Below are 6164 nucleotides of genomic sequence, written 5' to 3' on the forward strand. Positions count from 1 at the left end.
GCTGATGAAATCTTAAAGCCCCCCTCCAGTGAAAATCCAGTGTTTAACCTTGTGAACATCTCCATGTGGTGTTCTTCATGTGCTGCAAGACATGTCAGGGACAACATCAGCAGTCATCTCCATGGCTGGGCCTGTCTGCTGTTCAACTGCAGTGTACCAAGGACAGGCTGAACAACACGTTTACAGATTTGCAGGTTTGAGACGTCACAAACCTAAGGAGCCAATCCCGTTAATGGACGGGGTGAGGCTATGCATATTATTATGTGCAACCATGGCAACCACTTAGGCATGTGTGAGCCAGCTGTAACATCATCCTAATTTTCATCAAACTCACTACTGACTACTACGTTGCTTTACTACTACTAATGACTACATTTAAAGCTAGCTTAGTTTCAACAAGTTGCCACGAAACGATGGCAGAGACGTGTTTGATTTCGTGACGGAGGAGGTGGTTAGAAATTTGCATAATGGGCGGGGACTATGCAGATTGGGGAATTTTTAATGAGGGAGGACGAGATTTATTTTTATTTATACCGCTTATCCTGTTCAGGGTTGCGGGGGAGCTGGAGCCTATCCTGGCTGTCATTGGGAGAGAGATGGGGTACACCCTGGACTGGTCGCTAGCCAATCACAGGGCTGACACACAGACAGCATAAAAAACATATCAGACACAATTTATTGTTTCAAGCAGAGCATTTTAAATGTCTTAAAACATGACTGAGCTGGTCTTTAAAGAACATCTCCAGGAGCATGGCTGCCCCAAAGAAGACGGAAGCCTCTTTTGTCTCAGTTTGTACATCTTTGATTCCTATCCTCGCCTCCTCTCCTTGTGTCTTAGTGCCTCCCACCAGAGATAAGAGCAGAGAAGGTGAGGGGAAACACACGAGGAGAGAGGAGTCAGGCAGTTGTAATAGAAAGAGATCAGGAGTCTATTTTCTGAGCCGTCTTTTTAAACTGACTTCAATTAAAGGGATAGTCTGTGTGTTTTGAATACCTGTTGTATAGGCCACTCATCAATAGTGAGTTTATCTTTAGCCACCCAAAAAAAAGCCTCCCCTAAAAAATAGTAGTGACCATTTTCCTGAAGATGTAAAGCCACCGTGGAAAGAACCAAACAAATACTTCCTGAAGAGCGCTGCTGTCCCAAACCATCAGGAGAGATCGCACGAAATGAAAAACAAAACTCAGAACAAACATATTTTCTGTCTCTCTCTTTCAGCCAGTCTCACACTGCAGCAGTTATTCCTCTGTGTCTTATGAGTCATAAAATTCTTCACAGTGAAACAGCATTTCATCACTTCATCAGGAGTTTATTTTCTTGTATTTGTCGTCTCTTCTATAAACCGCTGTCCCGAACTCTGATGTTGTAGGAATACACACCTGTTCACAAACCTGAATACAAACCCCGCCTCTGTGTCGGTACTCCAGCCAGCTTATCCAAACAGGTGCCGTTCTGACCTCTATCTTCTGGTGGTATTAAACTCAGTATTAAGAAGTAACTCCGCAGTTCAAAAATATACAAAGCATCCCTTTAAATGTGACGTGTGGCACAACTGCAACACCTGTCCATTGTTTCGTCTTAACGCACAGCTGTATTAAATGTTCTCTTGGATGAGCATCGCAGAGTTCATGGTTATATATTTTTTTATATGTATATGTTCAGTATATTCCATCCGTGTGTTACGCCTTTTTATTCATCACACGTGCAGGTAAGACTCCAGGAAATACCTGTGCATGCTCACTTTCAGCTCCTCAGGTGAGCCTCCTCTCTTAGGAGTTGAGTTCCATCGAGATGGCGCTGAGATCGATGTCGGCATCACAGGCGCAAGCACCGAGGAGACGAGGAAGTAAGGTAGAGAAATGTGAACAGGAGTCACAGTGCAGATCGGTTCACTTAAAAGCAAAAACAGTTGTCTGGTAATCCGGTCACAAGTGTTCAGCTCTGAGCATAGCTGTTCACACCTGGCATTAACAAGCCCCTGAAATGCATCTTCAGTGAAAACGGTGATAACCTGCTCTGTATGCAAATAAACACGGAGCCTCGTTCACTTTCATCAGACTTAAAAAAACACATCAAATAAGAAGAAACTATGATGCAGATTGACAGCACAGAGAAGGGGGAGCTGCTGTGCACGAGCACAGAGGAAGGGAGGGAAAGACTGGACGGACTGAAGTGATGACGTGATGTAGAACTTTGTCTGATTGTAAGGCTCCTCTACAGCTCTGTGGTTTATCTGTGAAATACGTGAACTACAGCAGAGTGCAGTCTCGGTGAACAGTGACGAACAAAAAGATCAGCTGATTAACAAACAGGACTACCATGAAACGCCTATCTCATCCCCACGCTGCATGAGGATAAACTATGATGAACTGCTATTGGATCACAGCTCTTACCCGCACCATCTCCCTCGTCTCTCCTCAAACAGTCGGACCACATTTTACACTTAAGCAACACTTTGAGAAAACAATACCTGAAAAACTACAGAACAGATTACTTTGAATCCTTGGATGTTTATAGTCCCCAGAATCTGAAACATACTGGTTGAAACATTTGTTTGTACACATGACACAACAAAACAATAAAACTACATTTCCCAAACACACTCCTGTCTTCTGTTTATTTGACTGACACCATGGCCTCTCCTGTAAAGTGTTAACTAATGACACCACACACACACCAACATGATCACTGCCTTTATTACACGTCATCACTGTGACTTGAATTATTCCAGAGTTGTTGTGATTTCTTCACACAGCAAACAATCAGTTCTATAAATTCATCACACACAAGCTGTCTACATGCTGTTTAAAAAGCCCCCAAAGCAAACTGTTCATAATGACATGTTCAAATGTCCTTTTTTACACTCGGAGCAGAAGAAATAAAAACTCCATTCACCTTCATTGATTTGAGAAGACGACAGATTTGTGAAAACCTCGGCACATGAAACAAAGTATCTGAGAACCTGATTACAAAAGAGAGAGAGAGAAAATACACGTCTGTCATCTGAACTGAGCCAAGTTTCATCTGTTTATCATGTAAGCTGTAAAAATGTGACTTTATGTAAAGATAAGAACAACATGTGAGCAGCTCATCACCTGACTCCATCATCATCATCAGGAATGAGACGTCTGCAGCTCTCAGCTCCTCCTCTGTGGCTCTGACTGTGTCTGAAAGAGCTGCTATCTCTCTGCTCACAGCCTCCATCTCCTCCTTCATCCTCTGACTCTTCTGCTCCTCTTCCTCCCTCAGTGCAGAGATTCTGGCCTCCTCTTCCTCCTCTAGAAACTGGTGAAGCTTCTTAAACTGCTCCTTTATCTGCCCCTCTGTGTTTGCAGCCTGGGCCTTGACGTGTTTTCCTGTTTCATCACGGTCTTGTTTGACTTTTTTACAGCGCTCCAGTTTCTCCTCTAAGGGCTTCAGGGATTTCTGGAGTTGTTCCCTGAGATCTTGAGCAGCTTCATCGATGGGTCTGAATGTGTGGTTGGAGTGTTTTTTAGAGTCTCTGCAGACGACACACGCTGGCTGCTGATGATCCAGACAGAAGAGTCTGAGTTTCTCAGAGTGCAGACTGCAGAGAGCCTCAGAGTCTGATGAAGCTCTCTGATCTCTCTGCAGTAAGAAGGCCTCACACAGGTTCTTTAACACCAAGTTACAAGGAGGTTCAGGCTTTGAAGATCTCCTCTTACAGATGGGACACTCCTGGGCCTGTTTATCCGTCCACCAGCTCTGCAGACAGGCTTTACAGAAGCTGTGGCTACATGACAGGAGGACAGGATGTTTGAAGATGTCATGGCAGACAGAACAGCACAGATCCTCCTCTGAACAAGAAGCCATTTTCCTCTGAGTGAAGCTAAACTCACGACAGGCAGACAGCTCACACAGGTCAGACTGCTGAGGCTCCACTTCCTCCTGCACAGAGTTTCTGTAACTTACTTCACTTTGACTCGTGTGTTTTCTAAAGCTCCGTACAGTGTGCAGTCAGTAACTGGTTGAAGTGGCAGTATTCCAGTATTCCCAGTATTCCCTCCTGAAGCTGTCCTCTCTCTGTGGAAGTCGTCTCTTTTATTTCTCACAGTGAAAGTTATCTTCTGTCTGTGTGTGTGTGTGTGTGCGCCTGTTTCCTGGTGTGTCTGTGTTGAGTCATAAACAGGGAGGAGCTTTGTCGGCCTGTTTCTGGTTTTAAAGTCACAGTGGAGCAGAGACGATAAAGTTGGAGCCTTAAAGACAGAGTGTTAGTACTGGGTGTTACAGCAGCTCTGTTTTCTACCTTTGTTTACATGGAGGAATGTTGGTTCTTCAACACAGACATGAAATCACCCAAAGCTCAGGTTTTGCAGAGTTTAACTCATTTACTGCCAGTTAGATAATTTTCTCTGGACTATTTTCTAAAGTACATCATGTGTTAGAGATTGTTTTCATCACATCCAGGCAGCAACTGATTTTATTTCATTTCATTTACAGGAAAAATTAAAATTTGAACTCCTGTTACAAGTTAGAAGCTGGTAATTACTGTTACTGTGATATGACTTGAACGCAGCATGACACCTGCATGTTGAGCCACTCCCAAGTGTTGGTGCATTCAGGGACGTTCATGATTTACTGTTGCTCCTTCTGTCCTAGAGAGATAGTTGGTGGCCTTGTCTGGGCTGAGAGCTCCAGGACAAGGGGTAAACTCTAGATAGTCAGGCGCCTCAGCTAAAGTCAGAACAATAACACCTTACTTTGTCTCTGTGAGAGGGAGTTCTTTCTGTAATGTATAACATACACTGTGAACCTTGAGTCTGTGTCAGTCAGCTAGACAGCTGCGTTCTGTGTAGTACTGGTCTGACCCAGCTCGAGCTGTTATTTGCTTTTACTCATCTTTTAATATTCTTCAATTAAAAGACATCAAAAGACAACTTTGTTTCCCAAAGAACTTCATTGGTCTCGTCATCAGAAGTTGCCACCACAAACTTGCCGACGAGGATGAGATTCGATGCATGATCGGACTGACGCCTGATCGGACTCCGCCGGACTGGCAGAAAAGCGCAGCTGCCCACCCAGCGGAGCCCGGCCAGCACTAGGATCCTAACGAAAGGGAAAAGAACCAACCCAGAACCGCGCGCTAAGAAACAATACAACGGTGAGAGAAAATTTTAGTGAATTTTGAAATTTTCCAATGATGTCTAGTTGCTGAGTATTGATTTTTGAGTAGGCTAAAGGTTTACCGGTAAAAGAAGAAAAAGCTTAAAATCTCACGGACCGTGTCGCCAAGGAGAGAGTCCGGCTGACTCGTAAATGACTGATACCAAGGTCGTTTATTAAAGTAGAGATAAGGGCTTCACGGGGTCGTTGACAGACGTGTCATAGCAACTTAACAGAGTGTGGGAGTCCGGCAGACTCATAGATAACTGACTCCAAGGTTCTTTATTCAAAGAGTGAGTAGGTTAAGGCTAGGGATGGATGGGAAGGGCTCAGAGCAAGCAGTCTCGCGAACCGGACCCAGGTCCGAAACCTAAATTCCAATCAGACATGATTAAAGTGATGGAGTCAAAGCACCCAGGAAGTTGTGATCAGTTATCAAAATGGGTAGAATTGGGTTTCCCTCAACAGGGCAGTTTCAGTCTCCGCCAACTTGACCAGCTACGTGAAATATAAGAACGGAAAGAACAGAAGGAAAGAAAGAAAGTAGAAAAAATGTCTAAATCTAAAAGAAAGAAGTTTGTGCCATTTCAGGCTGACTGGAAGGCAGTTAATGATTGGAGGACAGAAGCATGTAGAAGAGAGGAAGTGAGACTGAGGAAGGAAGCAAAGAATGTAAATAAAGCTGAAAAGAAAAAAAAAAGCTACAGCCCAGTTTGACCAACGCAGCAGCATACAGAATCCCGGAGGAGGACTGGGCGGACATCCACTCCGCCCTGATAAATCCAACCTAAAGAGACTGTTCTTAGCCCAGATGCACCCACATCTGTGTGAAGCTGTGAAACGTTCCTGCATCACATGGGACACAACCTCTCTGTCAAATATCCTGCTACATGCGGAACATGCAGAAGAGCAGGACAGACGGCAAAAAGAAGAAAGAAGAAAAGAAACATCGGGACACGAGAGCTCAAGCTATATTGACTATGGTGCAGTTTACCACAGGCAGTGGCCGAGGACAAGGTGGCCGTGTGCGAGGCAGAGA

This window comes from Semicossyphus pulcher, unplaced genomic scaffold (genome assembly GCF_022749685.1).
Source record: "Semicossyphus pulcher isolate SPU_LCO1_2020_fin unplaced genomic scaffold, fSemPul1.0.p SCAF_2, whole genome shotgun sequence".
In the NCBI taxonomy this organism is placed as follows: domain Eukaryota; kingdom Metazoa; phylum Chordata; class Actinopteri; order Labriformes; family Labridae; genus Semicossyphus; species Semicossyphus pulcher.